Source organism: Xenopus laevis, chromosome 5L (genome assembly GCF_017654675.1).
Source record: "Xenopus laevis strain J_2021 chromosome 5L, Xenopus_laevis_v10.1, whole genome shotgun sequence".
NCBI classification, from domain to species: domain Eukaryota; kingdom Metazoa; phylum Chordata; class Amphibia; order Anura; family Pipidae; genus Xenopus; species Xenopus laevis.
This window is the reverse complement of record NC_054379.1, coordinates 157,471,864-157,491,032: the sequence shown is the minus strand read 5'-3', so window position 1 is coordinate 157,491,032 and position 19,169 is coordinate 157,471,864. Positions and strand designations below refer to the sequence as shown.

The 19,169-nt window shown below is 40.7% G+C and overlaps 1 protein-coding gene and 1 long non-coding RNA gene across 3 annotated transcripts in view; one reads left to right on the top strand and one right to left on the bottom strand.

The window, feature by feature from the left end:
• Window positions 1-19,169, bottom strand: part of eva1a.L (eva-1 homolog A L homeolog) — a 207,474-nt gene that overhangs the window by 165,575 nt on the left and 22,730 nt on the right. The gene's annotated exons all lie outside the window — the stretch shown is intronic.
• On the top strand, window positions 3,708-17,950 carry LOC121393851. Its single transcript, XR_005961414.1, has 4 exons — window positions 3,708-3,878; window positions 10,858-10,956; window positions 16,970-17,094; window positions 17,798-17,950. It is a non-coding gene; the product is annotated as an uncharacterized LOC121393851 (long non-coding RNA).

The window sequence follows — 19,169 nt, the reverse complement described above, 5'->3', positions numbered from 1 at the left end:
TACACACCAAGGGGGGAACATAAATTGTCCCCCTTCGAGGTTCTGTTTGTGTCAGCCCTCAGGTTACGGTGTTATTTTCCCCAACAATTACAATTACAATCAGATGTATTGACTGACTTTGTATCTCAGTTAACCAGTGAACTAACAAGAGCGCATGCTCAGGTCTTTTCTTCTATTCCAGATCCCTCTCTACCAAAGGTACTCACAGCCTCAAGCAACGAGATTGGGTCCTAGTCAAGAAGTTTCTGAGAAAGCACTGTTTGGAGCCCAGATTTGATGGCCCCTTCCAAGTTCTCCTTACCACAGCTACTTCAGTGAATCTAGAAGTAAAACCCACCTGGATCCATGCCTCACACAGCAAGAAAGCAGATGCACCTAAGGAACCAGATATTGCTCTATATCCAGTCCACCACACCATGTCATGTGACTTGTGCCTGCACTTCAGGAGAGAAATGCTTTCTTGCAGGCTGCTGTTTTTCCTTCTCAATGTAACTGAATGTGTCTCAGTGAGACATGGGTTTTTACTATTGTTCTTAGATCTACCAGGCAGCTGTTATCTTGTGTTAGGGAGCTGCTATCTGGTTACCTTCCCATTGTTCTGTTATTAGGCTGCTGGGGGGAAAAAGGGAGGGGGTGATATCACTCCAACTTGCAGTACAGCAGTAAAGAGTGATTGAAGTTTATCAGAGCAAAAGTCACATGACTGGGGGCAGCTGGAAAACTGACAATATGTACAGCCCCAGAATTCTGCTGGAGCAGCACTATTAACTGATTTATTTGGAAAAAAAAAAAATTTCCCATGACAGTATCCCTTTAATGGCAGGGGGAAGACATTGGGGCAAACTCTCTAAAGAGCGAAGTGGCTGTTGCTAGCGAAAATTTGTCAGAAATCCAATCCGCAGGGAGATTGCCAATTTACAGGTGTAGAGGACAATTGGCTAGCGAGGGAATTTTCCATTGCGTTACCCATTTGGCCAGAGTTTCCTTCGCCAGCTTAGATCTTAGATGAAACTACATCCTCTTCAGTCTTATGTCAGTGACATCATATCCTGTATGCTGCAAAGTCATAAAAATGAAAAATAAAAAAAACACTGGTGTTTTTTCATATTTTAAAGTGGGATAGTGTTTAAAAGTTGTAACTATTAAATATTTTTGTTTTAATATTTTTATTTTGCTTCCTTGGACATTAATAATAATACAGTAAGTGGCCACTTCAATGATTTGCACCAACATCTCTAATATAGACATATATACCACCAATATGTCCCGTTCTATTCTAATTGATGAAAGCCCAAGTGTTTACTTACGGAAATTTCCCTAGGCAGAAAGAACGTTAATGAACGTTCGATGAGAATTGCTCAGCTGACGAATTTACGATATCGAAACATTGCCAGTGTTCGCATTATAGTGAATTAGTGTAGCGGTAGAAAATTAGCGCCTGACAAAGTGGAGCAAAGTGTGGAAAAGCCTTCGCAGGCGAAAATTCGCCCTTTAGTGAATTTGCCCCATTGCCTGAACCAAAAGCTACAAAAATTTGAAACATTTGATTGACAACGTTTACATCAATTTTCTCTTCACTTCACCTACAAATCTCCAATCTTTATGTACAAATTGTAAGAGGACTACTTTAAACCTTTCAAATATGAGCTGACAGATCTGACCAAATGACATTTTAAGAGTTGGAAATGATCTTCAGTAACCTCAATCCCCACCACTCAATCAAGTTTCTTTCTTTGCAAGAAATCCGTGTAGGAATACAGAGAGACACCTGTTAAACAATAAGTGATGTACCATTTTACATTTAGTTATCCTTGGGTCTCCAAATGTCTGCTATTTTACTTGCATAAAGCTTCCTCTTAAACAATGTATGCAATAAATACACTAATGGGGCTCATTCTCTTAGAATACATAGAAGCAGTGATCAAACTGCAATTTTGAAGGCAATCGCCATATATTTTACAAACAATTCCAAACAATTCTGCATTTTTCCACAATATTCTATCAACATTGGACATTGGTTTGTTGCAACTGTGCTGCGCCTACTGCAATTATGTCCACTTTGCCAAAATAAATGCAGATGAGTTTGTGCTTCATTGCAAATTGGGTGCAGTTTTGCTGCATATTTTCCAAGTCTGCTTGGCATCAATTGCGGTGTTCACTGTGTGAGTTATGTCTGTACTTGATTCTTTAGGCCCAAGTGCGCCATGACTATTGACGCATTAGATACCCTGGAGATACTGCTCGGTCAAGAGGAGGTGGAAGCTCCAGGGTTCCCCTCTGTCAATAGGTGCAGCAGTGCCTCTTTATGGACAGAAGGCAAGAAGGACTGAGTGGTGTAGAGTACAACTATATGGAAGCATGAGGAGCGTGTTTTGATGCAAGTACCTTTAAAGGGATACTGTCATGGAAAAACATGTTGTTTGCAAAATGCATCAGTTAATAGTGCTGCTCCAGCAGAATTCTGTACTTCTTAGGGCCTTACAGATTCATAAAAGTACTGAACATTCATTATGTTATTGGTAACAAATAAGCACTCCTCCCAAATCATCTCAATCTCAGTTTGAGCCCATCATAGCTTATAAGAGGACCACAGAAATCTAGAGATATTGGTGTTGCAATCACTCTGCAATAGTTCCAGGGATTCCGGTGGCAGCAAATTAACACTCACCCCAAAACACGCACTAATTAACGTATTGCTTATCTTGAAATCGACTGCCTCTACCTTATGTCGTCTGCTTCATCCTCAGAACGTCTTCTCCTACTTCCTATGACCCCAACTATGAGTTTACTTGCAGATTGTGTGTTGCTTGCAGTGTTGTTGACTTAGCAGGGTGCACGGGGGCTTATAAAGTCAACCAATTTGCAACCCAACTGGATGACATCTGCCCATATGTTGGGGCCTGAATGGTTTGATTTGCAACTAAAATATGGTCATACTTGTCTATATTACCTGTAGATGCTTTGGTAAGTATAATGAGCGAGTGAATGAGCTGATATCAATGCCAGTCTATTCATTTCAATGAGTGCTAATTGAACAGACCTAAAATTGTATTTAGGTAAACTAAATCATCATGTGCCGGTTTTGCTCAGATTGGGCATCAGACCACATGCAGCCAGGTTTAGCTTGTCCAACTACAAGTCAACCTTACTGCTTCCACCAATCAGCCATTACTAGAACTCTGAAGGTGTATTACCCAAATGGTTGAAGACCTGTTGCAAAGCCAACATTTTCTATGGAACACAATTAGGACAGAATTCATGAGCTCTTTATAAAGGGTCTTGTCAAGTGACAAAATTGCAATAAAACTGATAACAAAATACACGTGAAATTCCCTTCCTTAAGTTTCCACTCTATTGAGCTTATGGAAAGTATAACATTTTGAACGTCCATATTCTAAACAAAGAAAATACATTTGATTGTCTCCTGTATTCTGTAGCTCTGTACAGGCAGGATTTAAGATTAGAGAGGGCCATGTGCCAAGCTGTGGAGGGTTGACACAACAAATATTCATGAAATTTGGCCTCATCAATGTTAAAATTGGCCTGACCTTATTGGCCCACAGAGTCAAGTCAAGTGATACAGAAAAGTAAATTTTTACAAGTTAATAAATTGACCCATAATCTTCACCCCTTGACTGGTGCTCTGATTGATAGCTAATATAATTTATCTTACTGGAATTAAGGTCAGCCACCACACAGAATTTCTAAGCGCAGGCTAATTGAAGGGAAGTGAAATATGTTCTGGCCGAGTAAGCACAGAACACTGTAGATATTATATAACACATCATTTTTTGTCTTTCTTCAGGCTGCTCAGCTGTAAAACCACATGAATACATTCTGCGGGGATCACTACTACGAGGTCTGCTGCAAACACCACTGTAAGTAAAAAAGCACTGTAAATCTAATGGATTGTTTAGTGTCATTGGGAACAAGTGCCAAGAACATTAAAGGGTATAATATTGCAACTATTAATCACTATTTGTGTTTACATTCACTCCATGAAAAGCCTGTTCTGTGCCCCTGTGCCTGTTGCGCAAGTACAGTGCTCCCAATGCACCCTGGTGTGCAAAGACCGCAGTGAGTTTGACACACTGGAATTGAACCCCAAAAACTAAGATACACATAAAGGGGAAGATGTGGGTTTACTCTAAGCTTTTTTTTTTTTTAACTGGAATGGCGGCTGATTCTCTTAAAGGGGTTGGTCACCTTTGATTTAACTTTTAGTATGATGCAGAAAGCGATATTCTGAGACAATTTGCAATTGTTTTTTAATTTTTTATTATATGTGGTTTTTGAGTTATTTAGCTTTTTATTCAGCAGTTCTCCAGTTTGCAATTTCAGCCACCTGGTTGGCAGGTTCCAAATTACCTTAGCAACCATGCATTGATTTGAATAAGGGACTGGAATATGAATAGGAGAGGCCTGAATAGAAAGATGAGTAATAAAAAGTAGCAATAACGATATATTTGTAGCCTTACAGAGTATTTGTTTTTTATATGGTGTGACTGTGTGAGACAGATTAGGCAAAGCAAAAAACACAACAAGGGTCAGTAATGTTGTCACAGAAGGTGGGGGTCGATCCAATGTGAAAAATGTGAAAGCCTTCAAATTATAGTTGAATGACCCTTTTATTCTAATTGTTACTGGTTTTATTTAAGGCAAACTACTCTAATATGCAATACGTTTTTTTTTTAATATTAATGGGCACATGTTGGGGGAAAGAATTTTGCCCAAACAAAGGTGTGGGCTAATAGAGCCCTCACTAAGGTTGGGGGTAACAGTTGTTTTTTTTTTTTTTAAATAAAATTGCTCCCCACCAGCGCTAGGACACTTGCACCAGGAGGGAGCCATGTTGTGCAGAGCGCACGCGCATAATGAGCTTCTGACGTCACAGACATTATGGGGCACATTTACTAAATTCGAGTGAAGGATTTGAAGTTAAAAAACTTCGAATTTCGAAGTAGTTTTTGGGCTACTTCGACCATCGAATGGGCTACTTCGACCTTCGACTACGACTATCGAATGATTCGAACTAAAAATCGTTCAACTATTCGACCATTCGATAGTCGAAGTACTGTCTCTTTAAAAAAAAATTTGACCCCCTAGTTCGGCAGCTAAAAGCTACCGAAGTCAATGTTAGCCTATGGGGAAGGTCCCCATAGGCTTTCCTAAGTTTTTTTGATCGAAGGATATTCCTTAGATCGTTGGATTGAAATCCTTCGAATCGTTCGATTCGAAGGATTTAATCGTTCGATCGAAGGAATAATCCTTCGATCGAATTTTCTGCGCTAAATCCTTCGAATTCGAAGTCGAAGGATTTAAATTCCTAGTCGAATATCGAGGGTTAATTAACCCTCGATATTCGACCCTTGATGAATCGGCCCCTATGAGTAAGTTGCGGCATTTGCTGATTATGCGCACGCGTGTGCCCCAACATGGACACTCGAAATTTTGGGGGCTCCCTCACAATGTGGGTAACCTAGCGCTGGTGGGAAGCAATTTTAAAAAACAAAACTACTGTTACCCCCAACTGGAGTGTGGGTTCTATTAGCCCGCAACTTTGATTGGGGAAAATATTTTCGCCCAGCGGGTGCATTTTAATTTAGCGCAAACCAGCTGACGTCTGAATCAATATTACCCAGTAAAAGGTTCAATAAAACACTTTGGTTTAGTAGAAGCTCATTTTGTGTGGGGGGAGAAGTTTGTGTATCACGCTAATAAAAAGGAAAAATGAAGGCAGGTACAAATCTATTAACTTTTGTCTCTGCCCACAAAATGAATCTCAATAGAGGCCGAAGCACAACAGAATAATCATCCCACATAATGGGGGGGGGGGGGAGATGGTTCATAGGAATGTCGTTCTGCTCTAATTAGCACTCTTTCTCTCAAGCCCTCAGGAGGATCCAGTTTCTTTCTCAAACATGAACTATCAAAAGACCTCAATTTTCTTTTTCTCCTTTCGGTGAATGTCTTTAGTGCTCCCTACAGAATGACAATACATGATTAGAGGGCTCAGTACAATGGTCTACAGGTCTTCTCTTTCTCACAGCTCATTAGCTACGGCACAAAAGCCAGAGCTCCTTCTCCATGACCAGACACTAAATAAAATTCCCTCCACATCACTGAGCAGATGATTATGTTCTGGGGGGCCTTTCCTTTTTTTAGGGTTGTGCCAAGAGAGTTATATCTTGTTGCCGAATCTTTCTTTGTCTTCATTTATCTTCATTTATTCTCAACCGGAATTGCTTTGAAGTCTTTAAATGCGGGTTCAAGGTTTTGACTTTCTGCGCCACACGTGCGGCCCTGTGCTCAGCACAATAGAAGCCGCATGTTTCTTTGCCTACGTTTTCTGAACTGGGATTATATACTGCTGGAAATAGGATGAGGCCATGCAAGCTGATACCAGAACTGCACTGGGCAGCTATAAACCACGATTTTCTTGGCATGTATTTGTTTTGTCACATGGTGTATGATAATAATAGGCAGTAATGGTGACATATTTTGGCATATAAGCTTTTGCATTGCTGTCATGGAGCCCTGGTTATGGGCATTCATACTAAATTGGCATCTCACTATGCTACATGTCCTTCCCAGCTGTGAGGGAGGCAGATAGTCCCACTAGTGTTCAATAGACAGTAGAGATTGGCTCATTATTGATCGCCCCAGGTGCCATGATGCAAGATATCTTCATGTTGTGTTATTTTGTTAATTCTGGATCATTAAACTAATTGGCATATGACTTTTGGATGGTTGCCAGGATAGACACAGAACCCATGGGCATTTTATTTTTGCATTGATACCAGCCCCACTCAGTTCCTTATTCATAAAGAACTTCCATATCATACATCTTTTATCCAATCCGTTTAATTGACTGATTCCCCTATAACTGTCTCTTAAAGAAACTATGACTTTTACACACACACACCAGGGTAGCAGATTAACCTGCCAGTATCAAAGTATGATGGAATCAATTTATTTTTCCTTTAATTTTCTATTATTTTTTAAACCTTTTTTGGCATGAATTCAGACCCCTAGTTTACATATGATTGCTGTACTTATCATTGCTGCATTGGTACCCTGCCATACAATTATGTGCACGTCACTGACTTATGCACTTCCTCATTTAATGCTGTCTCCTCTTCCTAGTAGACTGTAAGCTCTTCAAGACAGGGACCTCATTCCAACTGTGCATGAAATCTCTCCTGCAAAATGATCCATTGAATATGTCATTGGGCTCAGGGTTACGCCATGAGCATACCTGTGCGGGTCGACATAAGGTTGACCTGCACCTGACCCCAGGGTCGGACTGGGGGCCCCCCTCCGGATGCCGCGCATGCGCAAATGAGCGCAGTGTTGCAAATAATCTTTTGTGGGGCCAGGAGATCAGGGGGTTTGCCCCGGCGGGGGCCCATGAGGGCTGGGGCCCACCTGTTTTTTTCCCGATGGCCAGTCCAACCCTGCCTCACCCTAATCCACCCCTTCATGATTCACACCCAAACCTAACCCAGAGGGCCTCGGTATTTATAGGCTGGCGCCAGACCTCCCCCACTCTGATGCCACAGAATAGGTGGGCACACAGGCACTAGCCTATATAAAGAGGCGAAGGGAGGCGGAAGAGGAGCATCGTAAGGTTAAGGAAATCGTCCCAAACCTAACGCACCCGTAGGTTATGGGCCATCCCGCACAACACTAGTACATGTTATCACTAAAGTGGCAAAACATTATAACCATTAATATGTATATCTAGTAGAAGTAAATGTAGAGCAACTGGACTTGCTGATTAGTGATGAGCATTCAATATTCGGCAGGCGCAAATTCGCGTCGAATTTCCGAGTCTGCCACAGGCGAATAAATTCGTAAAACTGCTGCAAAAGTATATCAATTTTGGACGTGCGTCGGAAAAGTCGCTTGCGTCAAAACTGACGAGTGTGAACATTATTCGAACCCCCATTGACTTTAACTCCAGCATCAAATTTGACGTGAGTGTCAGAATTGACGCGGGCGTCAAAATTCGGGTTATGGGACAATTTCGCCCATCACGATTGCTGATTAACAGTTGAAGAAGTTTCACTGCTCATCTGAGCAGCTTCTTCAGTTCAACTTCAGTTGAACTGAGGAAGCTGCTTGGATGAGTAGTGAAGCCTCTTCAATGTTTAATCAGCAAGTTCAGTTACTCTAGATTTACTTCTACTAGATATACCATGACCTGGATGAATGAAAACCTTCATAGACATTAAAATATATATTTTATCACTGCATTTATGCACTAACATGTCATGGATCCCTGCTAGAACACGTCATTAATTTGCACATACCAAAGCACAAGTCCCACTTAGCATCAATAAAACTAATTTAAGGATCTGTGAAGAATAAGCATAGCCCTGGGGCATTAAAGTGAACCAGTTTCCCGTGTTTTTGACAACTGCCGCCTGCAGGTTCAAAAGACTGCATGGTACAAATCCTCTTGTTATGGATAGTAGTCGGGGGGCTTCTCATTCATGACCCTTCTGTTATTTGAAATGTAATACTTCCACATGCCAGAGATACAGTTGACAAAATAATGACATCACATGGCCTGACAGTTTAATTCCCTTTGTAAACAAGGGAGAAATGCAAAGTTGTCTTGATGCCGACCCTCTGCTTTATCTGGACTTTGGGGATTACGGGGAGGGTTTTACAGAAGTTTGCTGCTCAATGTTTGAAGTTACTGTAAGTATTCAGCGAGGACTGTGCTTCCAGCAGATGTTCCTATTCAGGATGTTTAAATGGGATTAAATGTACTAGCAGGTGGTCTTCTCTGTCTGCGTCTATGGGAATGTTACACCCTTAAACAGATTAAAACAGACACTAATGTAAAACTGGCTCTTGTGTGGAACAGAGTAGAGCATTAGTCCTAATTCTGGAGAAGTGCCCGTACTTGCACGGCTCTGCGTGTTCTTGTTTTTCGACTGGTTGGATGAATGTGTTTGTTCTGCACCGCGACACTCCCTTTATTCCATCATAGTCAGTAGTATTTCTGTACAAGTGGTTGAAGTATGTTAAAGCTGTGGTTCATGGCTGGTTCCAAGCAACGTCTTCATTATTTATTTTTTATAGTTTTTTTAATTATTTGCCTTTTACTTCTGACCCCACCTATAAAACAAATGCTCTGGGGCAGATTTATCAAGGGTCGAATTGAAAATTCGAATTTTTAAATTCGAATTTCGAGTTTATTTTAGTGTTGTTCGACTAGGGATTAGTCCAAATTAGATTCGAATTTAAAAAAAATTTGAAATTCTAATTATGAAATTTATCATGTACTGTCCCTTTAAGAATTCAAATTAGACTATTTGCCATCTAGACCACCCCACGGGTCCTCGTACAATCAATTTTGAGTCATTTGGTGGACTTTTGGGAAAAAAATTTTTTTTTTTAAATGTCAAAAAACAAATCGAATTTGATCAAATTCGATTCAAATTCGATTCCAATTTGCAGTTTAATACTATTCACCTGTTTTTAATTATTTGCCTTTTACTTCTGACCCCACCTATAAAACAAATGCTCTGGGGCAGATTTATCAAGGGTCGAATTGAAAATTCTAATTTTTAAATTCGAATTTTGAGTTTATTTTAGTGTTATTCGACTAGGGATTAGTCCAAATCGAATTTAAAAAAAATTTGAAATTCTAATTATGAGATTTATAGTCGAATTCAAATTCGACTATTTGCCTTCTAACCCCCCCTATGGGAGACCTCCTACAATCAATTTGGAGTCATTTGGTGGACTTTTGGGAAAAAAAACATTTTTTAAAATGTCAAAAAACAAATCGAATTCAATCAAATTCGATTCCAATTTGCAGCTTAATACTATTCACCTGTTTTTTAAAAATCCTATTTTTTAAATAAATTTCGATTGGTAATTTTTTTTGGGAATTTCAAGTTGATGGGAGTTGATGGGAGTTTATAGAAACTCGCATCAATCTCAAAATTTAACCCATGATAAATCTGCCCCTTATTGTTATTGCTACTTTTTATTACTCATCTTTCTATTCAGGCCTCTTTCTATTCAGTCTCTTATTCATACCCATGCATGGTTACTAGGGTAATTTGGACCCTAGCAACCAGAGTGCTGAACTGCAAACTGGAACTGCTGAATAAAAAGCCAAAAATCACAAATGATAAAAAATCATTACTAATTGTCTCAGAATATCACGCTCTACATCATAGAAGTTAACTCAAAGCTGAACAACCCCTTTAAGCCATAAAGCATCAGATGGGAACAGCCTTCCACCTTTATGAGAAGTTTAATGATGGGTCCTGCAGGGATTATTTTCAACACATCCCTTTGTTATTCCTCACATTCCAGTGCGTTTGTCTCTCTCTCATAAATCATTTTGTTTCCAGCTATGCAACTTCTCCAGAACACCATCTGGCCTCATCCACATGTTTCTGTCCCTTCAGCCAGACCCTGCATTGGGTCGGGTACCCACGGAATACAGTTATGGGATCCCTTATCTGGAAAACTATTATCCAGAAAGCTTCAAATTATGGAAGGCCCGTGTCAATAAAACATTTTAATAAATGTATATTGCAAAGATGCTTATAATCATGTTTTTTTTTATTAGGCAAATTTTTATTTTCGGGTTGACTTTAAATGATTTTTTTAGTAGACAAGGTTTGAAGATCCAAATTACAAAGAGATCCCTTATCCCATACACCCTAGATCCAGAGCATTTTGGATAAGAGGGTCCCAAACCTGGACCTGCATAGCAGTTGGGTGGTCTGCGGGCACCCACCTGGGTCCCCGGATAAAGGCCGGACTCTAATCTGGGGATCTGAATCCCTCCTGATGAAAATATTTTTTCTTTTTTAAAACCAGGTAGTTCCGTTTCCAACAATTTATGTCAATCCCAGTTAAACGATTCCTGGGTCAGGATTAAAGGTAACCCCCTGCAAGCAGTGTCAGGTAGCGGATCTGGTGAGTAGATATAGAAGTATTATTTCAATTAACACTTAAATGTAGGGGGTGATATGTGACCTCTGCTGCTCCCAGAGTGAGGCAACAATTTTTTTTATGGAAAATATGTATTACAGGTATGGGATCAGTTATCCAGAAAGCTCAGAATAACAGGAGCTCCCATAGACTCCGTTTTATCCAAATAATCCAAATTTTTCAAAACGATTTCCTTTTTCTCTGTACCTTGTACTTGATATACAGAGCAAAAACATAGGGCTATCCGGCACTCAGGAGGAGCCACAGGGCCAAAAGTATAGGTTAAAAAATGTCTTTATTAAACATATTTAAATATATAAATCCATTTCCATAGGCCCTATGCGTTTCGTACCTGCATGGTACTTAGTCATGGGCTGAAATCCCACCCATACGAAATGAACCTTTATAAAGAAAACAGCTGTATTTCCTATAGGTGGGATTTCAGCCCATGACTAAGTTTCATGCAGGTATGAAACACGTAAGGCCTATGGAGATGCATTTATATCCCGGATAGCCCTATCTTTTTGCTCTGTATATCGGTTTGCTGCTTCCTAAAGCTGGGAGTCTGGGGCTGGTGCACCTGGACCACATAATCAACTTGGTGAGCTACTTACCTTTTTATTCTGGAGCACCACTCATTTGTTTTGTTGCACCTTGTACTTGATCCCAACTAAGATACAATTAGTGGCACATTTACTTAGCTCGAGTGAAGGATTAGAAGGAAAAATACTTTGAATTTCAAAGTATTTTTTTGGCTACTTCGACCTTCGACTATGACTTCGACTTCAAATCGAACGATTCAAACTAAAAATCGTTCGACTATTCGACCATTCAATAGTCGAAGTACTGTCTCTTTAAAAAAAACTTTGCCACCTAAAACCTACCAAGCACCAAGGTTAGCCTATGGGGAAGGTCCCCGTAGGCTTTCTAGGCATTTTGTGATCGAAGGAAAATCGTTCGATCGATGGATTCAAATCCTTCAAATCGTTTGATTGAAGGAATTGCGGTAAAACCTTTGACTTCGAATATCGACTTCGATGGTCGATATCGAGGGTTAATTAACGTTCGATATTCGACCAATAGTAAATGTGCCCCTATATCTTTATTGGAGACAAAACCAGCCTGTTGGGTTTATTTAATGTTTAAATGATTTTCAGATCCAAATTACGGAAGGATCCATTATCTGGAAACCCCAGGCCCCAAGCATTCTGGATAACAAGTCCCATACCTGCAGTTTTTATTATACAAGTACATATTTTGCCGTTAAGCTTTTGGAGAAAGTTACTGCTTTTGTGTATAAATTCATTACTCTGGGAATAGCTCACAAAATAAACCTTCACTAATTGGTTTCAAAGAGAGACTTAGGGCAAAGCAATAAAACTCCGGAGTGCTGCAACCTCCGAGCTCCACCATCTGTGGGTTAATACTTCACTTTGCATTGTCTCAAAAGAGCCATTGCAATGAGGGCCTGACCTTTCCCCTCGGCTGAACTGCAGGTTTCAGTCAGATGTGGTAGGTGTTTTGTTGAGGCCTAGGTCAGAGTCTTTTATTGAACTGGGCACAATGACCTGCCATTAATCACTGCTCTGTCAGGACTCATTTCCACAGCTCGGGACCCTGCATCAGGGTTTGGCTAGACTAAAGCCCACGTGACCTCAATCCCCACGTGGCTACTTTTGGCTTAAAGTCTCACTAGATTTCCCCTTGACCCAAACCAATATAACCTGTGTTTACTATGAACTCGAGTAGATAATAAATGATGTTCTTACAGCTGTAATTAAACTAGAAATGACTACTTTGGTTGAAAGTCAAGGGCGGAGGCAATGCAAGCATTAGTTGATATTTATTTACTTAAGTAAAATGGGCTTCCGGTCTGGAGAATATGGGGGCCAGATGTGTACGCTGGGGTCTAAAAGCGGTGACTGCGGTTTAGGAAAACTTCACTCAACTGCCACAAACAAAACAAAGGAACAGGTCGGCTGCAGGTGGTGTGCGGGGCAGTCGGACAAAATGTGTTTGTTTATATGAATATGTGTGTATTTATATGTATGAGTGGGAGCCGTCACAGCAAGGAAATGATCTAGCAAAGCCACAGAACAGCACCAACAATTAATCACCACAAAAAACCAAGTTCATTTACTGCCAAGATGCATCTCCATTTGTTAATCATAACAGGAGAAAATGAGGGCATAGGGTATTATATACAGAGGGCATTCATTTATTACATATATTTCTTTTATTAGTTTATTGAACAGAGTAAAGGTGGCCATAGACACACAGATAATAGAGTACAAAATGAATTTGGTGCGTGTACAGTGGGAAAAGAGCCGACCTATATCAGCAGAAGACTTGGATATCGGTCGGCTCGTCGATCGGGCTGGATGGAAAATTTTGATCCGGTGCCGAATCGTCAGATACAGGTCGAATTCTATTGTTCTACCTGTATATCTGACCATTCAGCTCTACACGTGTGTATTGAAACGAACAATCTTTCTTGGAAACATCTTTTCCAAGAAAGATCGTAATTGTTAGGTCTATGGCCGCTTTAGGGCAAAAGTGGGGGGGATCTTAATGAGGTTGGTGAAGGACCCGTGTGGTACATAATGGCTTGGATCCAGCTGCAGCGAGCTGGCTAGTGAGACCACTATCTCCCACTTTATTCTACTATCCTATACTGCTATCATCAGGGGGGAACAAAGGGGTTCAGTCAGGAACAACATGGCTGAAGGGCTCCAGGAGCTTAATTTGAGGTTTCAAAAGATGACAAGGCTTGCTATGGAACCAGAATAAGAAATCCAGCAGCACACTATGAATTTCTGTTCATATATGGGCTAATAAAACACTACGGATTTTTGCATCAATTAGAATGTGCTGCTGGATTTCTTATTCTGGATGTTAAGTTGACCCAAAAAGTGGGCAAGGGTCTTCCAGTTCAGCACCTGAAACCCACACGGGTTTAATGAAGGTAGAGCACTCCTAATTACCATTAAGGCTTGCTATGGAGTGATTAGAGTTTGGTCCGATTGTGGCGGGTTGGGCCATGACTATATATGAAATTTAGTAAAGGTGGCCATACATGGGCAGATAAAGCTGCTGATATCAGTCGTTTAGACCAATTTGAAAGCTAATCTGCCCGTGAATGGAGGCTTTCGACGGGTCTTTCCGATCGATATCTGGACATGATATCGATCGGGAAGGTTTGATTTTTCACCCGTCGGAGTCCATTGCGCTCGTCGTAATCCGATCGTTCCAAAGTCGCCTCACGAGGAAACTTCGGGCGACTTCGGAAAATGAATCGCCGCGTGTGATTAGCGCCGGCGATTTTTCATTTTAGCCGGCGCAGAGTGTCTTTTTTTGGTGTCAAAGATTTTACACACCTTTATTAAACACAGCCCTTGGTCTGTTCGGTTCTTTGAAAGGCAATGGGAGAGGTTCTCTTTTACTGCTGTGTGCCGACTGCAGGGAGGTCTGGGGAATGCAAGAAGGATCTTAAAAGCCTCATTAGGAATGTCAGTGCTGATTTATTGTGCACACTGAGGCTGACCATCAAAGGCAGGACAGGGGGTGAAAAAAGGAAAAGCAATAAAATGCCATAAATAAAGGTAAACTTTTCTGTTTACTTAAGTGCTCCTAGGGGCTTGGAAAGCAGAGAGTATGCCTAGACAGCACAGGCAGTTATATGGAAAGTAAATACAGCCTGTCGGAAACCACAACATTACCGTTTTCTTATCTCCGAGATAACTGTAATGACTGAAAGTGGTCCTGCAAAACATACGCCTCTCTGACTTCAGTATTAGTACAGAAATATGTAGAAATATGTGTTATGCTGGCTGAATGGACTGTCTTTCCTATGGGTTAATCAGATAGTCTATGATTAGGGAGCCACATTCGCCATTCAAATATATCCCTCCAGCTCCTATTCACACTACAAACTGCTAGCTGAAGGCTAAGGGCAGAGACGAGAAGATTTGGGAAGATTTAGTCGCCCATCGACAAATCGCCTCTTCTTCGGGCAACTAATCTCCCCGAACTGCCTCCCCACCGGCTAGAATCTAAATCGCTGGCGGGATGGCACTCAAAGCGATTTGTTTTTCAAAGTCGCCTGAGTTTCCTCATGAGGCAACTTCGGATGACTTCGCAAAACGAATCGCTCAGAGTGCCATCCCACCGACGATTTACATTCTAGCCAGCGGGAAGGCAGGAAAAGGCAGTTTGGGGAGATTAGTCGCCCGAACAAGAGGAGATTTGTCGTTGGGCGACTAATCTCCCCGAATCTGAGCGTGTGTCTCTGCGTGTGCACGTAGAGTTTAAATTATGGTACAGGTATGGGGTCTATTATATGAAGCGTATGGACCTTGGTCTATGCGTAATTTGGTTCTCCTTTCCTTAAGGGTAATGGCCAACGGAGAGATTTATCCACGATAAAATTTGCGCTACTACAGGGCAATTGCATCCTAAGGCAACAAATGTCCCAGTTGGCCATGGTCCTAAGTTATCTAAGACAAAAAATGTAAAAATTAAACAAAATAAAACAATTAGGATGTTATAGGATACAGCTGGATGTGTTGTACAGCAATATTTCAAATATGTCTTAGAGACAGATTTATCAAGGGTCGAATTGCAAATTCATGTGAGTTTTTTTTTTTAACTCTAATAAATTCGATTTTCCTCAAAATTTGATTGGGGGGGAATATTTATTTAAAAAATCGATTATCTAAAACTCAAACTAATTTTACCGACCCGAAAACTCGAATTCAACCTAGAATTCTCTGAAAAAAAACTTGAATATCAGGAAGGCTACTAACATCTTTAAATTGGTCACTGGACGTCTCCCATTGACTTATACATGAATTCAGCAGGTTTTAGGTGGCGAATAGTCGAATTTGAATTCTTAAAGGGCCAGAGTTTTATAAACTCAAAAATCAAATTCAAGTTTTTTAAAAATTCGAATCAAGTTTGGATAATTTTTTGACAGTTTAGACCATACAAAAAAATTAGAACATAAGAATTTTCAATTCGACCCTTAATAAATCTGCCCTTTAATGTGCATATGGTAAGAGACCTTAAACCAGAGTGCCCACATATAAACTCCGGGCCAGGGACAATTGAACCCAGGATCCTAGCTTGAAGGCAGCCACAATGGCGTCCTAAAGAAACATAACTGCCCTCATGCCATGACAGAGACATTGAAGTTCTGAGTGTATCACCTTGTGCATTTCCATGTTACAGGTATGGTATCTGTTATCCGGAAACCTGTTATCCAGAAATTAGGGGAAGGCCATCTCCCATAAACATTTTATCCAAATACCGTATAAGCCATCCCGAATATAAGCCGAGGTACCTAATTTTACCTCCAAAAACTGGGAAAGCTTATTGACTTGAGTATAAGCCTAGGATGAGAAATGCAGCAGCTTCTGGTAAGTTTCAATCAAAAAATTGAGGGTTTCTGCACCCATTGGAGGTGCCGGCGTCTCGTTTTTTGATGCCAGCAACCATTCTTGGATGCCGGCAAATATTCTTGGAGACTATTCTTGGACGCCGGCGACTATTCTTAGACGCCGGCGACCGTTTTTGCGCTTGACCCGAATATAAGCCGAGGTAGAGTTTTTCAGCATATTTTGGGGGCTGAAAAACTCGGCTTATACTCGAGTATATATACGGTAATCCAAATTTTTTAAAAACGATTCCCTTTTTCTTTGTAATGATAAAAGAGCACGGGTGTGCTAAACAATAATATCTAAGCTGCAGTGGGGGAAAACATCAACCACCTTTTCAACATGTCTTTATTACCTCTCTTTTGTAAAAAAAAGAAATAAATGATAAGAGAGACAAATGTATCACAAATGCCTGTAGGTGTGCCAGCGGCATACAGAGCTAAATAAAAGAAATTGAATGTACTATAACTTTGGTCCCCAAATTTCTGTTACGCTAGGGTTTCATTAAGCAGACCTATTGAACAAAGACATCTAAAGGAAATCATGTTATCATATTTTCACAGTGAACCAAGGAAACACAAGTAGACCCCTTGGCATCACTACATCACTAGAGGCCTTTTTCTTATAAGGGGAATCAATTAATATCCGTAACACTAGAAAGTTGAAACAGAAGAGCCAAAACCGGAAGGTAAAATAATTTATGTTTTGGAAATAATGCACATTTTTTACTTCGCTTTAGGTTTCACCTGAATAGTGTTATAATTACCTTGGTATAATAATGGAACGGAAACGGCACAAGTAGTTCATATAAGGGAGGGAGGGAGGGAGAGAGAAGAAGGAAGACTAAACATGGGTATAAAGAGCATAACATACCGTGTTTAATGCATTCGGATACCCTTATAAACCCTTACCCTTATAAACCCTTACCCTTATAAACCCTTACCCTTATAAACCCTTACCCTTATAAACCCTTACCCTTATAAGCCCTTACCCTTATAAACCCTTACCCTTATAAACCCTTACCCTTATAAGCCCTTACCCTTATAAACCCTTACCCTTATAAACCCTTACCCTTATAAACCGATAGCTGGCAAACAAGAAGCAGATATACAATTTTGGATTCTGATTGTGCCAAAAACACATTTTAACATTTTTGGGGGGAATTTACATCCGCTTTCAGGCTAGCCTGCTAAACCTATCTCAGTCTAAACCCAATACCCTTTTTATTCGACAGCAAGGCTTGTTTTACTGTTTCCCATCGAAGTGAGAATTTTGTTAAAAAAAAAAAATAAAAGTGAAAAAGATGTCACTGAAACATAAAAACCACAGGAGGATAAAGGGACGCTTGGAAAAGCTAAAGACTGATTTTTTTTCCTTCTCTTTAATGTCAGATCAAGACGAGTGATACGGTTCTGCATGACTTCTGCAGCACAATCTGCATTGTTTCTATTTTCCCTGCCCTAGGATACAGAGCAAATGTAGTTACCTTCATTCTTCTCTCGGATGGCTCTCAATACATTAAAGAACAAATAAGAGATTGAGAATGGTGCACTAATATTATTTGGAAGGAACTTGGTATTATCAATGATGGAGCATAGTGCATATACTGTACATTCCTCTGATTTTTGATGATTTTACAAAGTTTTTTTTACTAACATATTATGTATTTGCTTAGACAGCCAACCAGACAATTTTGAGACTAATGATGTAACATTATAAAAGCTTGTAAGTCTAGTAACCTATAGCAACCAATATTATGTTTGCATTACCAGTGAAACGTATGTGGCTTTTATTACCACTAATTGTGACTAAAGTAGTAGTAGTGACTAAAGTAGCATGTGGGCCTCTGATAGACTGACATTGGCTTGGAGTAGTGCTCTAATAAGTATTTAATTGGGACAACTGACTGATGCCCTTCCTGAGCAAGGTTGTCAAATAATGATCAGAATGGGAGGAAAATCTCGTCAGCCAATGACTACATTAGACCAGGGTTGTAGTCTTCAGCCGATAGGTCTGCATGTGTGTCACGGTCGGCACCCAACACCAGAACAAACACCAGGCACCCTGGTCTCGGCTCGTGCTTCACCTGTAGTGTGACCGCCTTTGGGCCTCGGGAGGAGCCCTCAGCTACTTGGATGCCACCTGGACTTAAACGAGAGGTGCAAGATGAGGGTTCTGGATAGGCAGAGGGGCACGACTGTAAAGCAAAGTCTTTGGACAGAAGATCGTAGTACAAGGTGTTAGGCAAAGGAGTAGTCAGATCAGGCCGGGTCGAGGCAGGCAGAGAATAAATGTAGTCAGGCAGGCAAGGGTCAAACCAGGAAGTCAATCAGAGGGTTAATCAGAAGAGGTAGTCGGTAATCAGGCAGGGGTCAGAATAGTCAAAATAACCAGGCAGGGGTCACAACAGGAATCAAACAGGTTCAGGATATAGCAAACAAATAGCACAAGGCTCAGGAGCACCAGAAAACATGTTCCTATCACGGGCACCGAAGACCAGTGGAATGGCCCTTTAAATACCCAGAATGCTTTGCGCCATTGCACGCTGACGTCACACGTCAGTGTGCCTGCACCTATAAAAATAGCAAAGGCACGCTGTGCGCCCCCTTAGTTCACCGGCGCATCAGGGAGTGAAGACCGGTATGGCCGAGACCACCAGGGTACGTAGCTTTTATTACAATGTGCTGCCTGTGTGATAAAAATGATTGGATGAACAAAGTTTGGCTTAACACTTGAAACTGAACCTCATTAGGCTATAGTTTA